The sequence below is a fragment of the Phascolarctos cinereus genome, unplaced genomic scaffold, assembly GCF_003287225.1.
Source record: "Phascolarctos cinereus isolate Bilbo 61053 unplaced genomic scaffold, phaCin_HiC Scaffold_2;HRSCAF=192, whole genome shotgun sequence".
NCBI classification, from domain to species: Eukaryota; Metazoa; Chordata; class Mammalia; order Diprotodontia; family Phascolarctidae; genus Phascolarctos; species Phascolarctos cinereus.
The window spans coordinates 414,341,544-414,367,086 of NW_027555625.1; the positions used below are offsets into that span (position 1 = coordinate 414,341,544).

General features: G+C 39.5%; 1 long non-coding RNA gene across 1 annotated transcript in view; it reads right to left on the reverse strand.

Moving 5' to 3' along the window:
• Positions 1-929: 929 nt before the first annotated feature.
• LOC110203412 (uncharacterized) overlaps positions 930-25,543 on the reverse strand; it is a 58,017-nt gene continuing 33,403 nt past the window's right edge. Inside the window, exon 5 of the long non-coding RNA XR_002322956.2 lies at positions 930-1,630. This is a non-coding gene — a long non-coding RNA (uncharacterized LOC110203412). The remainder of the gene's footprint in view (positions 1,631-25,543) is intronic.

Genomic DNA, 25,543 nt, shown 5'->3' on the forward strand with positions numbered 1-25,543 from the left:
GCCTCATTGAAATCTAATTCAGGAGATGTGGGAAAATTGGGACACTAATGCACTGCTGTTGGGATCTGTGAACTGATCCAATCATTCTGGAAAGCAACTTGGAACTATGGCCAAAGGGCAACCAAACTGTGAATGCTATTTGACCCAGCAATACCACTACTAGGTTTGTATCCCAGATCATAAAAAAGGGAAAAGGACCCACATGTGCAAAAATATTTATAGCAATTTAGAGCAGCTCTTTTTATGGTGGCAAAGAATTGGAAATTGAGGGAATGCCCAATAATTGGGGAATGGCTAAACAAGTTGTGGTATAAGAATGTAATGGAATACTATTTATTGCGCTATAAGAAATGATGAGTAGGCAGATTTCAGAAAAACCTGGAAACCTACATGAACTGATACTGAGTAGAATGAGCAGAACCAGGAAAACATTATACACAGTAACAGCAACATTGTGCAATGATCAGCTATGATTAACTTAGCTCTTCTCAGCAATACAGTGATCCAAGACAACTTGGAATTTTCATGACAGAAAATGCTATCCACATCCAGAGAAAGAACTGATGAACTCTGAATGCAGATTGAAGCATAGTATTTTCACTTTTTTTGTGGCTTTTCCATTTTGTTGCTTTTTTCTTTAACATGATTAAGATGGAAATATGTTTACGTGATTGAGCATACATAACCTATATTAGATTGCTTGCTGTCTTGGAGAGGGAAGGAAGCGAAAGGAGGGAAGGGAGGAAAGATGGGAGGGAGAAAAAATTTGGAACTCAAAATTTTATAAAAAAAAATGTAAAAAAACTCATTAAAAAGAACGTTGAAAACTATCTTTTACAGGTAATTGGAAAAAAATAAAATATTTACCAAAAGAAAAAAAGAAAAAAAAGAAATGTAATTCAGGGGGAGGTCAAGATGCCACCCCATGATGCCATTGGTCTTCTTCAAAAAATGAAGGACAAACAACAACACTAAATTTCCTAGTATATTTCAAGCTTTGTGTGAGGTGTTGGGAACATAAAGACCAAAAACAAACAAACAAAAAAACAACAACAAAAGCAGGCCTTAATCTTGAAAAGCTTGCATTCTACTGGGGGGGAGGAGGAGGGGAAGGGTTGGGGAATGGTGGAGAAAGGGCATGATTCAGACAATTCAAAATACACAAAGTCATTTCTGGGAAGGCCACAAGAAACTGAGGGTAGAGTGGGATAAGCACTTAGCAACTGGACCCTCTGTAGGAGGTGACAACCATATGGGCTCTGATTTGAAGGAAGCTAGGGATTCGATGAAGCAGAAGTGAGAAGCGAATGCATTTCAAGTATGGAGGACAACTAATTCAAAGACAGACAAAGAGAAAGGAGACAAATATTTGACTGGAAGAATGAGGCACTCCTTCTCTTCTCCCCATCTCTACACTCCATATCACCTCAACAAGATTCCCAACTCTGCTTTGCTCCAATCTTGCAGGAGATGCTTATTCACATTTGCAAATGTTAACCTCTCAACTTATACCCTTGATCCCATCCTCTTCTTTATCTTCTGAAAGCCTGCCATTTAGATCATCCTCTTTCTTCCTTTATCCACTGGTTCCTTCTCTGCTGCCTGCAAACATGTCCATATCTCCGCCAACCTAAAGCAAAACAAAAACCAAAACCAAACTTTTACCAGGTATATTCATAGAGAAATTTCTAGAAGACTTGTTTACACTCATTGCTTCTAACTTCTCACCTCCAATGCACTTCTCAACCCCTTGCAATCTGGCTTCCCATTTCATCACCCTGCTAAAACCACTCTCCCTAAAAATAACAGTGCTCTTTTAATTGTCCAATGAGAAAATCTTTTCTCAATTATTGTTAGTCTTTATCTCTCCATAAGATTTGACAATGTTGACCATTCCCCGTCTGATAAAATATTCTCTCTTTTCTGGATTTTCCAGGTATTGGACTGTCCATGGTTCTCCTGCTATCTGTCTGAACTGACTTTTCCTTCTTGGTCTCCTTTGTTGGATCATCAATATTGTTCTAATCTTCTATGCAAGAATGTACCCTAGGACTCGGTCCTGAGACATTACTATTCTCCTTCCTTATCTCATTAGATGACATGGGTTCAACTGGTATGCAGACTATACATACATACATACATACATACATACATACATATATATATGCATATATGTATACACACATACATGCAAATATATAATTATAACTTATACAAATACTTATTTTATATCCAGCTCTACCTCTTTTAAACTCTTGTACCACGTCATCAAATCCTGATTGGATGTATCCATCTGAATTTTCAATAGATATCTCTTCCCCTCCACCAAACTCCCCAAACACCCTCTAAAACTTACTTATTTTTGTTAAGCACCATCCTTTGAAACTTTGAAGTTGCTTTTGATTCTTTCCTGTCCCTTACCCCTCATATCTTATCAGTTGCCAAGTTGTGTTGGTTCTGCCTCCACAATATATCTTGTATCTATCCCCTTCTCCTCATCCACATAGCCATCACTCTAGTTCAGACCCTTGTCACCTCTCACCTGAACTATTGTAACTGATTTCCCATCTTCCATACAGCTGTAACTTCCAACAAGTCAGTTCAAATTCTACCTCCTACAGAAAGCCCAGCCTAATTCTCCAGTTGCTAGTGTGCTCTTCCCAATTACTTTGTATTTAATTTTCTATGTACACATTTCCTCTGAGAGAATGTAAGCTCCTTGAGGGCAGTAAATGTTTCCTTTTGCCTTTGGATCCCTATAAAGTCTGGTACATTTAAAAAAAAATTAACCTGTGATTTTTTTTTTACTCTGAACTTAAATGTAAAAAAAAAGGAGGTGAGGTATTTCCATACAGAAGAACATAGAAAAGTATTCTCTATAAAACCATATATCTTCATTTCATACTGTTTGCTTTTTTTTTTCTTTTTGCTAGACAATGGAGTTAAGCGAACTAGCTCAGAGTCACAGCTAGTAAGTGTCAAGTGTCTAGTGTCTGAGGGTGGATTTCAACTCAGGTCCTCCTGACTCCAGAGCCAATGCTCTATCCACTGTGCCACTTAGCTGCCCCATGCTGTTTACTTTTTTTTTAAGTACATAATAAATTCCATACATTACTTTCTTTAAAAAGTTATTTTTATTTTTATTTTCAGTTCCAAACTTGCTTTTTTTTTCCACGCCTCCCCCACCCACTGAGAAGACAAGAAATACAATATCAATTATACCTAATAAATCAGGCAAAACATATGTCCACATTAGATATGCTGTAAGAAAGAAACAAAGAAAGGAAGGAAGAAAGAAAGAAAAATTTTAAAAGTGAAAAATTGCTTCAATCTGCCCTTAGAATTCATCAGTTCTCTCTTTGGATGTGGACAGTATTTTTTTTAAATCATGAGTCCTTTGGGATTGTTATGGATTATTGTATTAATCAGAGTAGCTAAGTCTTTCACAGTTGATTATTGTTACAATATTCCTGTTCTTGTGTACAATGTTCTCTTGGTTCTGCCCGCTTTACTTTGCCTCGGCACATGTAAGTCTTCCCAGGTTTTATGCATTACTTTCAATATTGTTCTACTTACCTATATTTCCTTCTGAAATTCTGTTCTTTTCTGTGCATTAAAAATAATATTTTAATGACTCTCCTCATTCCCTAAGCCCTCTTCCAAGTAAAAACAAAGAAAGGGAAAAAATGAGATTAAGCATAGCCAAGCAAAATAAATCCACAGTCATCATGTCCAAAATATGTATGTCTTTTTCTGCATCATGTGTCCATAACCTCTTTCAGGAGCTGAGTAACACTCTCAAGGTCTCTCTGAAGAACTTTAGCATCAATTGTGAGACATGGGAGCCATTGGCCCAGGACTGCTCAGCCTGGCATGCCTGCATCAAAGAAGGCACTGTGAACTACGGGCAAAGCAGAATCGCAGTTACAAAAAGGAAACATGAGATGCACAAATCCAGAGATGTCTCCATCCCAAATGTTCAAATGGACTATTTGTGCCCACCCTGTGGTAGAGCCTTCCGAGCTCATATTGGACTGATCAGCCACAGGTGAACAAACTGTACCTTGACCTCAACATCATAATGTTGGTCCTCTTTCAATATGAAGGACAAACAACAACATGTTTTACTATAAGTCCTGTGGAGACATTGTTGATTGTTGCAATTATCAGAGTTCCTAAGACTTTCAAAGGCATTTTTTCCTAACAACATTGTTGTCCTATAAAATTGTTCTCCTGGTTCTGCTTAGTTCATTCTGCCCAAGGTTCTTTGAAATGATCTGGTTCATAATTTCTGATGGTGCAATACTGTTCCCTTACATTCATATATCACAGTTTGTTCAGTCATTGCTTAATTGTCTATGAGACAATCTGATGTACCCTCTTGGATTTCAATTCTTTGTTTCAACCCCCAGTCTTTAATCTCCCCTTCTGGATCAAGAAGTTTGTTTTGCTTGTGATTATTGCTATTATTACCCTCCCTCTAAAAACCCTCCTCCTATAGTATTCTTCTATATCAAACTATGTTTTTGTGTGTTCAACTGTCTTTTGTCCACTTTAGCTAAGATTGAGTATCATCTGATATCCATTCTCCCCTACCCCTTCTTCCATGCTTTTATATTCTTCTTACACAGCCTAATTTATGAGAAATAGCGAGCTCTATTCCTTTCTTTCTCCTTTCTATCCCAGTGTACTTCTTTTTTTGTTTTGGTTTTGGTTTTATGTTTTTGGTTTTTTTGACTAGGCAATGGGTTAACTGACTTGCCCAGGGTCACACAGCTAGTAAGTGTCATGTGTCTGAGGCCAGATTTGAACTCAAGTCCTTCTGAATTCAGGGCCAGTGCTCTGTCCACTGCGCCACCTAGCTGCCCCTATCCCAGTGTACTTCTTTTACCCTCTGTCCTCTTTCTCAATCTCAAGCTCTCAGAATAGAATGAATTCAGTTAGTCAAAAAGCATTGCTAGGTACTACAGTAAGCACTGGGAATGCAAATACAAGCAAAAAGAAAGATAGTCCTTGCCCTCAAGAAGCTTACAAATGGGGAGAGAAGTGAAGAAGGTGGAGGAACAGTATGGAGAAATCTGGATTCAATCTGTTGAGAAAAGGAGAGATGTTTGGGCTGGGTTCCCCCTTTAAACAAAGGTTCTGGGAGGAGCTGTTGGGATAGAGGAGTACTTTTGAGATGTGAATTCCAGGCCTGATCTTGCAGGGGCATTGTGGTGAAGTCTTGAGTACAGCCTGGTGAGAAATGAAGAGAGGATTTCAGATTCATACCCAGGATCTCAGTTTTTCTTACTGAACTCCCTGAATACTCTTCAAAGACCTTAAGATTCTGAAGAAACAATTGTTTCTTCTTTTCTGATTTGGGGGAATAGTTATGACTACATCATCATATAGCTCCTTCAAATTGCTCAACTAAATTTACCTTTCTAGCTTTTCTGGCTGCTTATATTTGCAATTCTAAGTTCCTACTCAGCTCTGTTCTTTTCATTAGAAATGCCTAAAAGTCCTCTATTCCCTTAAATATTCATTTCCTCCTTGATATATACTTATCTTTGCAGGATACATTATGCCTGGCTATACACATATTTCTTTTGCCTTTTGGAATATTATATTCCAAGATTCCCTTTTGTTTTCAGTAGAAGCCATCAGGACTAATATAAGCCTGACTATAGTTCTTAATACTTCTGTGACCTTGAATTTACTTCCTTTTCTGTGCTTCCTTCTGAACTATCTTCTGTTCTCTTCTGTGCATTTTAAAAACCACTTCTTTCAGGATGCTCGTAGTATTTTTTTTCTTTGATGCAGGAGCTTTGGATTTTGGTTGTGACATTCCTGGAAATGTTCCTTTTGGGGTTTCTTCAGGAAACTTGGATTCTTTCTATTTTTCCTTTGCCCTCTAGTTCTAATAGATTGGGGCAATTTTCATTTATGAGTTTTTGAAGTGCAATGCCTAGTGTGCTATAAGAAAATAGGCACTTAATAAATGCTTATTGACTGGTTGCCTGATCACACAGCTAGTAAACAATAGAGACAGGACTAGAACTTGGTCGCTTAACTTCCCAGTCCAGCATCCTTTCAGCAACGCACATCCATCCTATCATAGTATACAGCCCCCGACAATTCTGCTTATGCCAGGCTCTGCATAGCTACAATGACACAAAGACGGGTTCTCCTGGGCTCTAGTGACTATGTAACCACAATAATGGCATTTACAGAGAACTGAAAAACTGCCAAGATTCAGGAGTGGGAGATCAAGGGCAAAAGGAATTGAAGTCTTGTGGTCAGTTCTCTCCCTTTGGGTTTGGAGGAAGAGTTTATCTGAAGCCATCTTGGGTTCACAGTTATTTCTGTGAAACGGAAAAGATTAGACAGTGCAAGCACATCACACCTTTTAATGTGGTACCTACAAATCCGCTTATACACACTGTGGCACAGGATGATTTGGGGGCACAGTGGGTCTGTAAAACCAATTACGCTGGTATCAGAAATAGGGACACCTGAAAATGAGCAGAAGTTCTAGTAACTCAGTCAAAGAGCTGACTTCATCATTAAATGAACACCTCGCTCAACATTTTACTGATGCCAACAGATTCATAAGGGCTGGATAATTTACAGTTAAACAATCATAGATTGTAAGGGGTAGAAAGGACTTTGGAACATAGAACAGAGAAGGTCTCTGGGGAAAGGCAATGAAGCCTATTGAAATGAAATGACTTGCCCAGTATCACAGAAGTAATAAGTAGCTGAGCTGGGATTTGAACCCAGAGCTTTGTACTCTAAGTCCTCTTCCAGTACCCATTGCTAAGACTCAAGTGATACATTGCCAGGGCAGCTAGGATTCAAGGCAAATAACATTGATAAAATCACGTTAATTTTTAAGTCGATGATTCATATTAAGCTTGCTCACTTGCTCTGGTAAGCACTACTCCTTCACCTGATGTCACCTCAGCTGTCATAATTTTTCCATTGTCAAAACTTCCCTGACCACTGTGTGTCTTACCTCCTTCAGTGTTATATGTAGTGTTCGCAAGTCCCAATAGAAGAATCACAAAATCAGAAAAGGATGGCACTTTATACAAACAGGATATTTGTTATTGTTGTTGCTACTTTTATTGGCCTGGACGACAAGAAGAAGCCACCTGATGGGAAGAGCCATTCACTGAGAAATGGGAGACCCAAGTTCAAACCCTAACTCTGATGCAGATAAGCCGTGTGATCTTAGAAAATATACTTCCCCTCTCTAGCCTCATTTCCCTCACTAAAATGAGTGAGTTGACCTAAATTATATGTAAGGTCCCTTTCAGCAGTGGCACTCTCTGCCCTGTATTCTAAAGTCCCTTCCATTCCCAACAGTCTGTGATTGTTTCACTGTAAATAACCCAGTCTTTTTGAATCTGTTGGGTAGGACCCTGGAAGTAAATGCAGACTTCCTCTCTATCTGTAAAAATGTAGCTATGCCCTTAACATATGGGATCCAAATTTTTAGTACAAGTTGAATTAATAAAGCATCCTCTCAAGCATCTCAAAAGAATTGTCCAGATGAATGCTACCTACACTGAGAGGCTCCTAGCAAGGCATTAATTTTCTTTCTATCCATCAGTGGCCTTTGACCCTTGGATCTATCAGCTCCCAGATGACAGAGCTGTCTAAAAATAACCCCTCCAATCTGAAGCTCATTTCTGTCTTTCTGATTTCTTACAAGGTAAATGTTCACACAGTGAATAATGTTCACTATCGGGTTTTATGAGTGTTAAATCATGAGATGTGAAGGATACATTTCATGGATTGATTTCCTTTCTGAAATGGGGCTTGTTTCCTTCTGCTAAGTACTCATGCCCAAAGGTGAACAAGACATAGGGACACATTTTTCTTTTTGTGATTTGATTTTTGTTTTCTTCTCTATCTCCCTGGAGAACAGATGCAATTTATTCCATTTCATGCAACAAATATTTATTGAGTTCCTACTATGTTCAAGGCACTTCACTAAAGGCAAATTTTTTTTCTTCCCTGCAAAAACTTATGATTTTTCTTTGTTCTATCTGATCTCTGGGCTCCTAAATTGGGCTCACCACTTGGTGTGTTTGCTATGCCACAGAATGAATTTTATTACAGCTACAAAACCGATTTTCAGAAGTCTCCTAGTAACTGAGAGCAGATGAAAGGAGAATGAACCTCTGAGACATGTGCCCCACAAATCATTTCCCCAGGATTACACTATTCCATCCTTTAGGCTACTAAGAAGCTCTGGGGTTTAAATTTTTTTTTTTTTAGGAAGGGGAAACAATTCAGAATATCAATGATAAGATGTTAATTCAAAGCCACTTACAGAAAGGCAGTCACTGTTTTCTTGTGGGGAGAAAAAATGACTTTTGTTGAAAATGACCTTCCAAATTAAAGACAAATTAAGCTCAAAGGATAACTATTTAAAACAATAGTATGAGGCTTTTTTTGGGAGGGGGTATATTTACATATATATATGTATCCCAGCTACTAGTGGGTAGTAATATTTATGGTTTATGTCTATATATCTCTATACATAACTTTATTAAAAAACAGTTGAAGGGAAGATTATCAGTGTAAACATTATTCTCAACTTGACAATTGAATCGTAGAGTGAAACAAGTCTAGATTATTACTTTTTTTTTAAAGAAAGGAGGGGTCTGGTAGATTTCTTAGCATAACTTGGCTATTTCTAATTTGTTATCCAAAATGTAATTGGGAAATGTTACAAAATAAATAAAAAGACCATATGACATAGATAATGTTAATTTGTGGGGGGTTTTAAGTCAATCTCCATCCCACAGGGATTGGTTTCTTTATGAGTTTGACACCACTTCTAGAATACTGAAAGATGAAGAACCTTGCTCCTGGTCACCTAGCCGTTATACGTCAGAGACCAGACTTGGACCTAGGTTTTCTTGTCTCATGTTCATATATACCTGATCTGTGGTAGAGCCTTCTAAGCTCATGTTGGTCTGATCAGCCACAGTTGGACACATTGTTCACTGACCCTGACTTCGCATGTCATTTTGGTCCCTTTGAGAATAAAGGACAACAAATATCTTCTTGGCTCTGAGGCTAGTTCTCTGCCCATCATGACATGTTATCTCTGCAAGATGGACAAAAAAAAGTCCTGAGAAAGTAGGTGATAATGTTTGGTTGTCCAACTTGAGAGTAAACATAAACAGCTTTAGGAGAGTGGGAGTCTGGATATATGTTTCCAGCCTGTGTAAATGGAAAGCATTTCTTTTTAAATTTCATTTTTAATTTATGGAATAAAACAAGCATTTCCATAACATAGCATAGAGATGGCTACATTAGACATAAATGTATGTGTGTGTGTGCATGTGTGTGTGTGTGTGTGTGTGTGTATAAAACCATTCTATACATACTTCTATTTATCAATTCTTTCTCTGGATGCAGATAGTGTCTTCCTTCATATGCCCTTTGTAGTTACTTTGGGTATTTATAGTAGCCAAAATGACTTATTTGCTTAAAGTTGTTCTTAAAACAATATTGCTGTTACTGTATACAATGAAAACATTTCAAAGGCTTCTGCTGTGCAAAAGCATATGTAGAATGCCCTATACCATTTACTGAGTTCATTGGTGGTGGGATGTGCCTGTAGGTAGACATCTTTATTTTCCGACTAACACTGCACCTCTTTTAAACTCTTGCTCTCTAACATAGTTCATCTCAAACTTATCATCTCTAATGGAAAATGCCTGCTGAGTGGACTACAAACGATTTGGTGCCTCCCTGTCAGGAGAGGAAAAGAATGACATTCAGTAACGCCGAAGGTTTTGATTATCACATCGTAAATGAACAAATGGCATCTGTCAATACAAAGGAACTTTTTGGGGGTTTGGCAGAGGAAGCCTGCTTATGCACGGGGGGGTGAGAGAGGGCTACTTCTGAAGTGACAAACTGGATTTTTATTAATCTCCTGCTTCGCCCAATCTTGCTTTTTAAAAAAAATGTTGTTTTCCCTCTTTCACTTTGCAACGGATTATTTCTATAAAATTCCTGCAAACAGGAAGCTAGCAGCTGTTTGAAACTGCAAAACCAGGGCTTTTACTGAGCTATATTAAACAATTTGAGCAACAAATTATGTTCAGAGTGGAGAATATAGGTATGTGTGTGTATCTATCTACAGAGACAGACATAAACATGGACACATCTGCATACTCGTTTGCCCATTTGGAGAAATATTTCTTTAAAAAAAAAAGTATAACACAGTCTGTTTACTTAAACATGAATTCCCTCTTCATTTTCATATTCAGGCCATAAACATCTTTCATGACACTGATAAATGGCAAAGGTGTTTATGAGCTGTAAGAAATATTTATGCCAAATACATAAAACCAGAGATGGAATTGTCCACATTGAATGGCCTGGTAGAGGGGGAAGAGGAGCCTATGATAGAAGGGGGGGGGGGGGGGGGCTGGAATTATTTCCCTGGAAGTTGTTAAGGTGGCCCTCTCATAAAAATGTTTAGTAAAATGTTAACAGTAATTCAGGCCAGAGCAGGTGTGGGAGCAGGAAACACCAGGAAAATCTAGAGATGACTGAGGAGGGACTGCCCGTTTCCCTGTTAGGAAGCTCACTAGGAATGTCTATTCTTGGTGCTGCCTCTCTTGGGGGGAGTTGGTATGGGCTGGGGGAGGAACAGCAGAACACATGAGGAAAGGCTGGTGCTTCCCAGTTAAAAATCTCACTAACATTTTCAGAGACACTTGGAAACAACACCTAAACCCAGTTAACTTCCATGGAGACCATGAAACCTTTCAAATAATCAATAAACCTATTAATAAATATTTGTTGGCCAAATGACCTATTAATCAATATGTTTTAGGGCTGGGAGGAACCATGTAGATGATCCAGTTTAACGCATTCAATTTACAGATTTGAAAACTGAGGTCCAGAGAGGGGAAGTGTCTTCAGAGTAAGAGTGTAGCTCAGAAGAACAGTCCTGTGTTAATAAGCGTTCCTTGAATTGAATTGGATTTCCAGGGTGGCTATTCAGCTATCCAGATAAGGTTCTCCTTTTAATCAGAGAACCTCAGTTCAAATCTCTGTTTTGTTAATGACCTTGGGAAGTCATTTCACCTTTCTCTACCTTGGTTTCCTTGCCTGAAAAGTGATGGGATTGGACTAGATGGTCTGTGAGGCCCATTCCAGCTCCAATACTCAAATTCCTTAGTGTATATACTTTGCAGTGTCAACTTTGCCCTAGAAATAGCCTGATCTCCTTCCTGATATTTTTTTCAAGCACTGTCACAATTATTATCTCATGTAATTATCAAAACAAACACCCTACAAAGTAGGTAGAGCAGATGTTATCCCCATTTTACTGATGAGAAAACTAAAGCCTGAGTAGGAGTGAAGCGTCCAAGATCACACCAAGACTGAACCTAGAATGAGATCTCCTGACTTCTCTTAGCCTAGTACTGCTTTTTTTTTCCTTTCTGAATATTTTATATTTTCACCAACTACATGTAAAAACAATTTTTAAAAATTCATGAAAAATATTTTAATTTAAAATTCTCTCCCTCCCTCTTCTCCTCCCTCGAGACAGTAAGCAATTATATATATATACACATATATATATATATATGTATATATATATATATACATATATATATGTATATATATATGTATATATATACATATATATATATACATATATATGTATATATATATATGTATATATATACATATATATATATACATATATATATGTATATATATATATGTATATATATATACATATATATATGTGTGTGTGTATACATATATATATATATATATATATATATATACACAAAACCCAATACTCTTAATAGATATCGTCTTACTTTGACATGAGCTCAAATGATGGGACTCATCCCAACGGTACCCTCTCTCTCTGGGAGGCTTCTCTGATTGAAGAATTTTCCCCAGAACTTCCATTGCCGGTGGCCTCCTAGGCCAGTCATTTTTTTTCATTCCCCACTTGGCTGCCCTTCTTCCTCCCTCTCCCCTCTTTTCAGCTTCCTTTTGTGTATTGTCTTCCCCCATTAGATGGTAAGCTCTTTGAAGGCAGCGATTGCCTTTTTTTTCCTTCTTCATGTTTGTATCCCTACTGCTTAGTATATTGCCTGGTACATTGGCCTACTTAATAAATGTTTATTGACTAATTACAAGGTGCTTTTCAAATATGCTAGTTTATTTGATATTTAATATGACACTGTAGAGCCAGTATTTATGTCACCTCTGGGGTACTGTCCTCAAATTTCAGTCACAGACTGGGTCCCCCAGGGGATGAACACCCCAGGTTTGAGGTACTCTATGGGTCCATACTCACAAAATTGTAGCTTGGAACTGTCCATTAGTAATTTCGTCTTTAATAGTCACCCAGTTGATATAATTAACCCAAGGCAAAGGCATTTACTGAAGTGGCATAGCATGAATATTAGTGACAAAATAGTTCCCCCCCATAAACCTGGGGCACACCCTACCACAACAGTACATAGCATCAGTGGGAATATTCAGCACACACATTGAGCACACATATGGCCAAGGCTACTCAGATGCACTGCACAGCAGGGTTCAGAGGTCCTCACACTATTTCCCCTAACCTTCTCAGAGCTTGCTCATGCTTTTCTTTCTTTCTTTCTTTCTTTCTTTCTTTCTTTTAATGCCACTAGGGGCATGGCTCAATGGTGGAACTTGTTCATACCTGCTAAAATCTAATACTTTTATACTGGCCAATCAAAGTCTAAAGAGTAAGCCCTTTAAAGGACTACTCTCAGTTTTGTACTATTTCCAATTTATGAAAGAATCAGGACTAAGCCACTCAAGGCTTCACTCCATCTTTAAGCTGTGGACACAACCATTCAGAGTCTGATGGGGGTCAGTCCTTGACACCTCATTATCTCTGGCTTTTGCCCCTTACATCCAATAATTCTATTAGGAGAGTTGGAGCACTCAATTATTTGGGGATCATTTGATCAACAACTAATTCCCTCCCAAACACATTATTATGCCCATTGTACAGATGAGGAAATTAAGAGGCAATTTAAACTAATAGAGCTAGTAAGTGGTAAAATCCACTCAAACTCCATATTTCCATGTTCTTTACATTATGCCACAGTGTTGATACCTCTGCTTCTCTTGCTGAAGTCACTCAGCAGGGGCAGCTAGGTGGCATAGTGGATAGAGCTCTGCCCTTGGAGTCAGGAGGACCTGACTTCAAATCTAGCCTCAGACACTTGACACTTACTAGCTGTGTGACCCTGGGCAAGTCACTTAACCCCGACTGCTTCACCAAAAAAAAAGAAAAAAGAAAAAAATGAAGTCAGTCAGCTATGGTACAGTGGAAAGATCCCTGGATTAAAAAAGTGTTCAAATCTAGCCTTGCCATTTACTGTGCTCCTAAAAAGAAAGAGAAAGGCAGGAGGCAGCCGGGAACTGGAGGTCCAGGAACTCCCTTCTCAGGTTCACCTGGGCAAACAGCCACTTGCCATATGCTTCTCTTGCAAGTCACCCTTTTGCTATATGTGATCTTAAGCAGCCTAATAATATTTATTTGCTATGTGAACAGCATTCATTATTCTAGACCCTAGGGAAATAAAAAAGGTTAGCTATCATCCCTAATTTCATGGAGCTTACAATCTAGTACAGGATGTGGGGAATAAAACATATAACAATAACATTACCTGGAATTTATTTAGTGTTAAAATGAATGTTGAGCAGGTAGGTGGTGCAGTGGATAGAGTGCCAGGCCTGGAGTCAGACTCATCTTCCTGAGTTCAAATCTGGCCTCAGACACTTACTTGCTTTGTGACCCTGGCCAACTCACTTAACCCTGTTGGCTTCAGTTTCCGCATCTGCAAAATGAGCTGGAGAAGGAAATGGCAAAACGATTGCAGTATCTCTGCCAAGAAAACGCCAAACGGGGTCATGAAGAGTGAGACGTGACTGATTGGTTGATTGCTGTCCTTCATTCTTGAAGAGGACTAAAATGACCTCCCGATGTTGGGGCCAGTGTACAGTGTGTCTGACTGTGGCTGCTCAAACCATTACAAGCTTGAAATGCTCTACCACATGTGAGACACAAATAATCCATATAAACATTTAGGGTGGAGATGTCTAAATCTGCACATCTCATGTTTCACTTGAGCTACTGCAATTCTGCTTCCTTCATAGAGCACAGTGCCTTCTTTGATGTGGGCACACCATTCTGGGTGGTCCTGTGCCTGTGTCTTGCATGTCACACAATTGATTCCAAAGTTCTTCAGATAGTCCTTGAGAGTGTCCTTGTATCATTTCTTCTGAGCACCACGTGAGAGCCTTTCTTGTGTGAGCCCAGTCTTTTAGGCAAGTTGTGATCTCTGCAGTAGAGTTTGAATGCTTGGCAGTTCAGCTTAAGAAGGGACCATAGTGTCTGGTACCTTGATCTTCAGAATCTTCCTAAGATAATTCAAATGGAAGCGATTCAGTTTCCTGGCATGGCGCTGGTAGACTGTCCAGGTTTCATAAACATACAACAATAAAATCAGTATGACGACTCTGTAGGCCTTCAATCTGGGCAGTCTAATATCTTTTCTCTCCCATACTTTCCTTCAGAACCTCCCAAACACTGATCTAGTTCTGGCAATTCTTTGCCACTACAAAAAGAGCTGCTACAAATATTTTTTATACAAGTAGGTCCTTTCTCTTTTCCATTTTTTTTTAATTTCTTTGGGATACAGACCTAGTAATGCTATTTCTGGGTCAAAGAGTATGGGCAGATTTATAGACCTTGAGCCTAATTCCAAATTCCTCTCCAGAATGGTTATCACAAACTAGTTATTTTAAATATCATTGACTTGAGTTTCATATTTAAATTTAGTAGGAGAATTCTTTGCAGTAAATAAAGGTAAGTTCCAAGAAAACCATTTTATAAGATAGGTCTGCACTTTGAGCAGACAGAATCACACCAAGGAATAATTCAATCATTTCCAAAGGAGATAAAATAACAAAGGTACAGATTTTTGAGAATTTTATATCTCTGTGTGCTTACAGGGAGCTCAAAGAATCATTCTCACTTTTAAGTTTTCAAAGAAATGCTCTTAAAAATGGGCCTGCAATATAATCTTGCCATTCCACAGAACAGCATTTCTCTGTGCAATCACCAAGCTCTGGGGGATTTCTGAATATTCACATAGTCTTTGTGCCAAAAAAAAAAAAAATCCAAACAAAACATTCATAGACAATAAGCTCATATTTCTATGGGGAGAAAAAACCCCAGCTATTGTATATTTCATGCAAATGGCATGAAAAGTATTTCTTTCAATCAGCAAAAATCCACCTTCTCTCCCCTCCTGCCCCACCATTCAGAATGAAAGAAAAACAAAACTCTGGTTACAAACAGGTATAGTCACAAAACAAATTTCCACACTACCCCATGATAAATATATACAGAGAGAGAGAGAGAGAGAGAGAGAGAGAGAGAGAGAGAGAGAGAGAGAGAGAGAGAGAGAGATGTCTCATTCTGCAGTCCTACTGCTTCACCTCTCCATCAGGAGGTAGGTGGCGTGTTTTAACAGTCCAATGAAATTGTGGCTGATCATTACATCAATCAGAGTTCCAAACCCTTTCAAACTTGTCTGTCTTTACCATATTGTTATCGTTATATAAATTGTCCTCCATTCACATCCCTCTGCGTCAGTTTATATAAGCCATTCCTCAATTTATGGACACCCCCCTCAGGATCCCATTCTTTACCATTTCAAAAAAGAGCTATAAATATTTTTGTAAGTCCTTAGAGTTTGTTTTGCTTAGGACTAGTCCTTCCCTATTTCCTACTTTCCTTCCTATTTCCCTATTAAGTGAAATATTATTTCTGTACCCAACTCTGTGTGTGTGTGTGTGTGTGTGTGTGTGTGTGTATTCTTCCCTCCTTTAGTTCAGATAAGATAAAGGTTCAGGTGTCAGGGGCTCCCCCCCCCTTATTTCTATTGATATTTACTTGCATACCCTGATTATGTGAGATTTTTCCTAAACTTCCTTTACCCTCCCCATCCCCCATCAATGTATTTCTCTTCTCCTCTCTTTCATCTTTTCAAATTCACAGATAACAGAATCACTCCCAGGCCTTCTGTCTAATTAGACTCCCACTGTGACCTCTAATAATGATAATGTTCAGGGGGACACACGTACCCTCTCCTATTTGAATGTAGGTAGTTTAGCCTTGTTTAGTTCCTTATAATTATTTATGTTTACCTTTTTATGCTTCTCTTAATTCTGTTTTTGAACTTCAAAGTTTCCACATAGTTCTGATCTCTCCATTAGGAATATGTGGACATCCTCTATTTCATTAAAGATCCATTCCCATCCCTGCCTCTCCCTCTCCATCACCACCATAGCATTATTCTCAGTTTTGCTGAGTTATTGACTGTAGGCTCATATTCTTTGCCTTCTGGAATACCTTATTCCAAGCTCACCACTTTTTTACAGTGGTGGCTACCACATCTTGTGTGATCCTGACTGTGGCTCCTTTCTACTTGAATTGGTGCTTTCAGTATCTTTTATTTGATCTTGAAGTTCTACACTATGATGTACCTAGGAGTTTTCAGTTTGGGATTTCTTTCAGAGGCAACTGGTGGATTTTGTCTGTTTCTACTTTGTCCTCTGGTTGTAAAAGGTTTGGGCAGTTTTCTTTTAAGAATTTTCTTACAATGTGATGTTTAGGATCTTTTTTTTTTTTTGGTCATGTCATTTAGGTACCCCAATCACTCTTAATTTGTTTCTCCATCTGTTTTCCAGATCAGTTGTTTTTGCTACACGATACCCTACTTTTCTTCAATTTTTTTCTAGTCTTTGGGCTTTGTTTTAATATTCCTTGTTGTGTCATGGAATCATTGGTTTTTCTTTGATCCATTCTAATTTTCAGGGAGTTTGTTGCTTAAGAAAGGTTTTGTACCTTTTATGCAAAGCTGGTTTTTTTTCAAATTCTTTCTTCCATACCTCTCATTCCCTTTCTAATTTTTCCTCTAGTGCTCATATTTCACTGAAAGAAACATTTAAAAAAAATTTTTAAACTCTGGCTTCATCTCTTCCAGGAATGAATTTATGCCCAAACTATATTTTTCTTTGAGACTTTGCTTGTAGATGTTTTGGAGTAATTTTATCCTCATGATTTTGTGTCACAATAATAGCTTTTGATGACAGTTGTTTTGGGGGAGATTTTTTGGTCTGCTCATTATTCTAGTCTTTTTAATCACTTCATACTTGATGTTAGGCCTGCGCTCTTTATATTTCTGGAGGGAAGGTCAGGGTTGGTACTGCTGCTGCTTTCTGGGAGTATTGAGTGTCCTCTTATTCTGGGATCGCCAGAACAGCTCAGCTGTTTCTTAGCCTGCTGAGGACCTGTAAGCTTTCAGTGCTCTAAAAGTGGTCTTATCCAGGCCAAAATCTTATTGCTACCCCTTGGTCTGGGCTCTAAAAATTCATTATCCAAGTTCGGTTCTGAGCAACAGAAGACTCCTGCTAGGCTCAGCTTCTATTAGCCAGCTGGGAAGCTCTGCTTTTTCAGAGTGACAGAACTGCAGATTTCCCTTCGGTCTGGGATTTCTGCCCTGATTATTCCTCTGCAGGCTTCTCCGGGCTAGAAGATGGAACTGAAACCCTATTCTGCTCCTGGGGGTCTAAGCCATATCAGTGCTATTTGCTTCTGAATTTGCTCCTTACCTTGGATGCCATTCCTGATGCCATGTCCCACCCTGGATCTGTGACCTGGAACTGTGTAGTAGGTGGCACTTGTGCTCATCATACTGTCCCCAGTTAGGTCTTGGGTACCCTATGTGGGTCTAGGATTTACAGCCTCTGTGCTCTGGAGTGTTCTATATGGACATGCTCCTGGCCCGACCTTATTCCTAGTGTCCTCAGACCTCTTTGTCAGTCTCCCTATAAAAAATGACTCACTATGACTGACTTTCTGGGATTTCACCATCAGAATTCGGTCTTGTAATTTTCTCGATCTGTTTGTAGGAATTTCTTTTGGGAAGAATATAGTTCATTGTACTGCTTCCTGCTACTCTGCTATCTTGGCTCGTCCTCCACATTTTCTACATTACTGGTATATAAGTCAAATCAATTCACATCCCTGTAGGTATCCTCAGACCACATTGCTTTTATCTCCCTTTTTATCTTCACTGCATTATTAGGGTTAGGGTTAGCTGCACTGTTATGATCCCAATTAGGATCCCAGAGGGGAAACTTCTCCTCACCTCGGGGACCCCCTTGGGCTATCGGGTGTGCATCATCCCAAGCTTTCATCTCAGCCCTCCTAATTTGCCCTTGTTCTTCCCCTGTGAACAGGATATCTAATATTGCCATCATCTCTCCCCAAGCATACACATTCGGTCCTAAGAACTGATTAACCTGATCAGCGACCCCAGACAGGTCCTCAATTAATTTCTTCACATCTTTTTTGAAACCCCTAATTTCTGTACTACTTAGGGGAGCATTCACATATCCAATACCTCCCTGGGCTAATGGGACTTCCCTCAATGGGAACACCTTAGTATTCTCAGGGAGAGGAAAATGTTCTTGGTCTTTGATCAACTGCTTCAGTTCTCTCCTGAGAGGCACATAAGGGGCGTTGCTGGGCCCTGCCAAATGAATCAGCTCCTCTCCGTCGTTTCTTCTCTCAGGGGCAGGGGAGACCAAGGGAGAGGGTATTGGAGACTGTACCAGGGCGGGGGCCGGCGGAGAAAGGTAAGGAGGAGGGAGAGCAAGAAGCAGGTCCCACTAGTGGGATTTCCGTTTACCCTCATCCTCATCCTTAGGTCCTTCCTGCACAACAAACTGACCAGCCGAAGGCAGCCAAAGAGCTGGGTAGGAGCTTTCCTCCTCATTAAAAGACTCCTTAGAATTGACATACAGGTTCAACTTCTGGCAAACCCAGCCCTCGGAGGATCTGTACTTTGGCCAGGAGACATTTCCTCCGAGTTCAACACCTGCCCAAACAAAACAATAATACTTAAAATCATTTTCTGTGTACTGTGTTAAAAATTGATTATTTAATATATTTACATATATACTGGAGCCTATTATTAATTCCTTAGTGAATCTCATCCTCCCGGTGAGGAAATTAATAATGGATTAGTGTAAAGTATAAGACACTAGAGTCTGATGTGAATTTCTTAAACATGACAATTGGCCATGGTTCCAATCTTGAGTTTGTAAAAATGATGAGGGTTATAAGGATCAGAAATGGTAATTTAAAATTGTGCTAAGGTCACTTTTGTAGGAAAATGGACAGAATGCTGGTTCCTACAAGAAGACAAGAAGAAGAAAATGCTGAGATGCTGTGCTGGAGATGGCTGAAACAAATACCAAGAACCACAGGACTTCACTAACGATGTTCCCTGCCAGACAGCTGTATAAGAAAAGACTTTTTGAATCTTAAAGGGACAATTGCATTATCGTTTTCTTTTGGGTCTCTGTATCTGCATTTATAAAGGGACTGCCCCTTTGATTTGTCAACGCATAGATCAATCCTTCCCATATTTACTTAAAGGGGTGGTGGTTAACGGGAAGAATTCAGATGAGAAAAAGAGTAAGGAAGTGAAGGAGGCAACGAGGAAGACACGATAGAAGAAGTTTATCAATAATGGTGAGCGAACTTCAAGACAGGATAAATGGATAGGGGGGGATTGTGAGGGATGGCTCCCAGTGAAGTTCCCTCATTAGTATCTCCCTGCCACACTCTTACCTCCTTGCCCCGCTCCTGTCTCTCTCCTGCACTCTGCCTGAGTGTGAGAGACGGCCTGCAGTGCTGTTCCCACAGGCCTAGGTTTCATTCCTCCACAAAGCCTTGAGTTAATTTTCCATTTTCCCTGGTAAGTTTCTGTTTCTCCAGCACCACATCAGCATGGGTAGGGGAGCTCAGTGCCTGGTCGCACCTACGTCCTAGCACACACATGCATCTAGTCCAAACACGGGCATGTTTGCTTCCACTGGGTGTCAGCTGCCACGTTTAGAATGTACGCCCTGAGTACCCAGTCAAAGGAGAAAGGGGTAAGAGTGGGAGGGGGCATCGCATTAGGGGATAAAAAGCCAAGGCTGCGGCTCCCAACTCATACTCTCATGGCCGGCAATGGCAACCAGGGGTGGTGCCCTTTCTCATGAGAAAGCAATAAACTCCTTTCTGCTTTCGAGGTATCTAAGTCTTTGCTTTTATTTTGAGTGGGTGGTCTCTGTCCCACACAGAAAGAATCTGGGAATACTCCAAGGACCTCTTAGGTGTCTAACCCTTCAGGCATCCCAGTCACCCTGTCATAAAGAGATAACCAAGTCAGGGAATATATTTACCAAAAAAGACCCACAGACAATCTGCCTTACATCTAAATGTATGAGTCACAAAATTTTGAAAGGTAGTTTTCATAAAACGTAACTTTAATTTTCATTTATAACAGCTGCCACCTAGACCCACTAATGGGTTCTGAGAGATGTCTAACATCCAATCAAGAAGCATTTAATAAGCACCTACTGTGTGCTGGGTGCTATGGTATGTTCAGGGGAAATAAAAGATAATGGTGAAACCATCTCTATTCCCAAGGAAAACGTGTAACTAATATCCTTTGGAAGCAAATGAGCTTGCAGGAAAAAAAAAAAACAATCCCCACAAAAAATATAGAAATATATATTTATATACATATTGTTATATATTGTACTATATTACATTATTCTAGATATTCTGCATATATTACATAGAAATGTATTATTTTATATTTTATGTTATTTATATATAAAGGAAAATACTGAACACAGGTATATCACAATTATTAGAAGCCACCTTTCTATTCCACTAGTTTCCATTTAATTAATCTGGGCAAATTTTTTCAACACTGATGTTTCACCACAAAAATCTGTAATGATGGTGCTAAAAATTACCTTGACAATCCAAGGGTAATGACTCCCAGTGGATCTTCTCAACATCTTTTTAACTCTTTCTCAAACAAAAATTTCAATTGCTAAAATTTTCTATCCTTGTTACAAAGAATTCATGTCGTGAAGCTTCCCTCAAGTTCCAAAGTATGCCTCTTCTCATAATCCTTATTCCAAGCAGCAACTTTCATGTTTGTTTATCAACTTATACTGTGATAGGAAATTGACTGTCGCAAAATTCACACTATCAACACCTGGAATCACTGGCCTCAGTGTATTGTTATCATCCCAGACACAGCTGTAGCTGGGAGAGGGAAAACAAAACAAAAGAGAAAATTCTAAAACTTCCTATCTTAATTTCCCCCATTTCAACGGTTACCCTGGAGGATACTAGCCAACTCAAAGGCCACTTGGAATTTTCTAGCCATGGGTTTGACCTTTTGTCTGAACCTTTTGAACTACTGAGTTCTATCCTCTTGCTTTAAGAAGTGGCTTTTGTTTTTCTCTTTCTTTTGTAAAAAGAAGATATAAAGCAGCTCATACGACCTGGATTTCTATATGCTTGTATATGTGTGTGTGCGCGTGTACTGTGTGCTATACATGAAGGAGATCCAGCATTAAACTCAAGTCAAAGACAGTCACTAGAGAGGGGATGTGCTCCTGAAGACCCTGTTTTCAGACAGGGACTCCATCAGGGCCAGGAACACTGAAGATCCACCTGGATGAGAGCCATAAGCACGCCAAAAACAGCATGGATTGATTGCACTGGAACAAAGAGAGAAGAACACTTACTAACTAGAGAACGATGTGGACGGTGAGGGGGCGCCACTGCGCACAGGGCCCCAGCCTGGAGTCGGGAAGGGGAGCTCAGACCTGGCCCCAGACGCTTGCTAGCTGTGTGACCCAAGACAAGTCCCTTCACCCTGTCGGCCTCATCTGAGAAGGAAATGGCAAACCGCTCCAGTATCTTTGCCAAGAAAACCCCAAGTGGAGTCACGGAGACTTGAAAATGATGGAAATGGTTGAATAACAAAAAGATAATGGTACAGTGGGGTGGACAATCTAGAATTCGTATCTTGGACTGACAATTTATACAGACAGTGAGTGTGGGTACCAGAAATGAAAAGAGGCTGAATTAGCTTTGGGAAGCTGCAAAGTTGTTCTGTTTTTTTTCTTGGGGGGGGGGGAAGGCAGTAACCAGAAATTTCTTCCTGAAACACAAATGTGTCATTTTAAATGTAAATATCTTTCTGCATATGGCAGAGAGATGAGAAATGTGTCAGTCTCTGAAGAAGTGAAAATGACTTTACTGCAGAAGACAATGGAAAATTGCCTGGTGGGTATGAGTAACATGCAATACATCACAAACAGGGAATTAGGGAGGAGGACCCAAGTAAAGGATGGCAATAAAGAAATATCTGAGCAATAAAGAAAATCAAGTTGGCCCTGTAGTAAAAACAAAATGCAATGACAGGTAACCATACATCCATTCTGCCACAAAAGTCAAAGATCATTCTGGCTATGTTGGGTGGCGTCCCATAGAAGGCCAAGGACAATATTTGTACACGACACCTAGGAAGGGATGAGGTATGGTCTGTATTCTTAGAGGTATGAGGGAGTTCAGAGCCTGTTAGAGGTGAAAAGCCTTTTTTAGCTTACGGATGAGTGTGTGTTAAGGAGGCTGCTTTTAAAAACAGGTATAAAAAGCCCTTAGCTTTAAATGAAAAGATTTGAGGGACTTTTCCAGAGTCACACAAGTGCCAAATGAACTCAGGTCTTCCTCACTTCACACTTACTCATTGTACTACCAGATCAAATGAAAAAAAAAGTTTTAAAACGTGGATCCCAGATGCAAACATTGAAAGATGAACACATCACTCCTTGATGCAAAAATGTTTCACCGACTACTTAATTAAGTACATGCTCCCAACTCTGGCACAGGAAAACCTCCAGCAATCCCGCTCCAACCTGATGGCCCTACCAGATCTTTGTAAATAGGCTTCCAATCCTCCCAACATGGCTGAAGTTGTTGATAGCCTTGGAGAGAGGTTTTGTGGACCACAACCACAGCAGAGGTCAAGTAGGGAGAAAGCCAAACAGAAGTGTGATGACATCATCAAAATGCATCTTAACTATCTTCCCACGACTTAAAAGGTTTTTGACACCATTTCCCCACCCCCTCCCCCTCCTGAAACACTATTTTCTCCTTTGCTTTCTGTGATATGGCTCATCTTCTCTTGCTACCTCTAGAGTATGAGCCATCTCACTGGGTGAACTCCTTAACTCCCACAGAGACAATTTTTCCTTCTGGGAACTATCTCTCAAATTCATATTACCCCCCTTAATCTCTCTACTGAACTCCAGTTTTGTATCACCAACTGTTTCCCAAATCCCTCCACCTGGATAGCCTATAGAGACCATATCATATCATCCTCAACATATCGGCTGAACTACTGTCAGACAAATTAGACTTTTCTCTGGTCTTCATGCCTCTGGTCACACCATTCCTCCAGGAATATAATAGACTACCCCCTTCCCTTTTCTTCCCTTTGTCAATTTCAATTCCCTGCTAAGAGCAAGGCTCTTTTTCTCACTTGGCCTAGACATCTCCTTTGAACGTAACATTCTCTTTTATGTCATAAGTATATGTATTCATGTCACTCTATTAGACTGAAACCAGGGCACATGTTATATCTCTCTCTCTCTATTCCCACAACAGCGGCTGCTTAATAAATATTATACAGTGTACTATGATTCATCATAGTAAATAAAATGCTTTCGTTAGGTACATCACATGATCTGATTTATGAAATCTTTTCAAATATTCTCTCTGCTATAGCTGATATAATTTATTATTTATTAAATATGACATTTGTGATCATTTGTACAAAAATCTGGGCATCAGACACTTGGTCAAGAACTTAACCTTTGGGGCAGCTAGGTGGCGCAGCTCATAGAGCACCAGCCCTGGAATCAGGAGGACCCCAGTTCAAATCTGCCCTCAGACACATCGCACTCACTAGCTGTGTGACCCTGGGCAAGTCACTTAATCCCAATTGCTTCACAAAAAAAAAAAAAAGAACTTAACCTTCTCTGGCCTAGCTGTACCAGATCTTAAATTGTATTATAAAGCAGCAATCATCAAAACTAGTTGAAATAGAGTGATGGATCTAAGAAACAGAGTGGTAGATCAGTAGAATAGGTTAGGTATGTAAGACATATCAGTCCATGCATATAGTAGTTTACCATTTCATAAATTCAAAGACTCGAGCTTCTGGGATGAGAATTCATGATTTAACAACAACTGCTTGGAATACTGGAAAATATGACTTTGATAGACTTGGCCCTTCACAGCAATGCATGAATCTAAGACAACTCCAAAAGACTCTTGATGGAAATTGCTATCCACACCCAGAGAAAGAACTACAGAGTCTGAATGCAGATGGAATCAGACTATTTGCTGACCTTTTCCTTTGTTTTGTTTTCTTGCTTCATTCCCATGGCTCCTCCCACTAGTTCTAATTGTTCTTTACATCATGACTAATGGGAAAATATGCTTAACATGAATGGTATGTAGAGGCTATATCAGACTGTACACCATCTTGGGGGAGGGGGAAGAAGGAGGACAGGGAGAAAAGTTAAAACTTAAAATCTTATGGAAGCAAATGCTGAAAACTAAAATTAAATTAATTATCAACAAACAAACAAAAAAAAAGTGCTCTCTCAGAAAAAAGAAAAAAAGAAAAATGACGTACATTCAAAAACGACCTGGTTTCAAATCACACTTTAGATACTTACTATTTGTGTGACTCTGGACTTAACTTCAGAAAAAAAAGAACTTAACCTTCTCTTAGAACTTTTTTTCCCTATAGAGAAACTTTTGACTAAAAGTATAATCTACCTTTTCCTACAAATATAAACTATCACAAGAATGAAAATCCATATGCTATAGAAGATACAACTGGCCTTAGAGAGAGAAGACCCAATTTCAAGGTTATACATCAACTGCTAATATGGTCTGCATCAGCAGACGGGGTTTCCACACTGAGAGTTGCCTACACAGATGAAAACACAGGACCAAACTAAAACAACAAAGGCGTGGATCAGACAATAAACATTTACTAACTGCCTACTATGTGTCAGGAACTATAGCAAGTGCTAGAGATACAAAGAAATGTAAAAGACAGTCCTTGCTCTCAGAAGGTTCACAGTCTAAAGAGGGGAGGTACCATGCCAACAATTCCATACAACAGACTAGCTACGTACTAAATTGGAGATAACCACTTCCGCTTCCGGGAGCCAAGATGGCGGAGTAAAAAGGTAGTCGCTCTCATCCTCCCCTATCAACCTCTGAAAACCCAGACAATCTCACTCCAGAAAAAAACCCTGGAACAGCTGAACTAGAAGAAAGATGGGGAGCAGCAGTGAAGCAGCCCAGCAAATGGGTCTCCCAGTGCCTCACCAAAAATAAGGGAAGCAGCACTACAAAGGGCCCCAGGCAAATAAGCACCCTGCAGCATTCATCTGAAAGGAGCTGAAGAAAACAACCTAGAGTCTTCCTAAAGTCCCAGCCTTGCTGATTCCAACCCAACACCAGGTAAGCTGCCAGAACCCTACAGCCTCC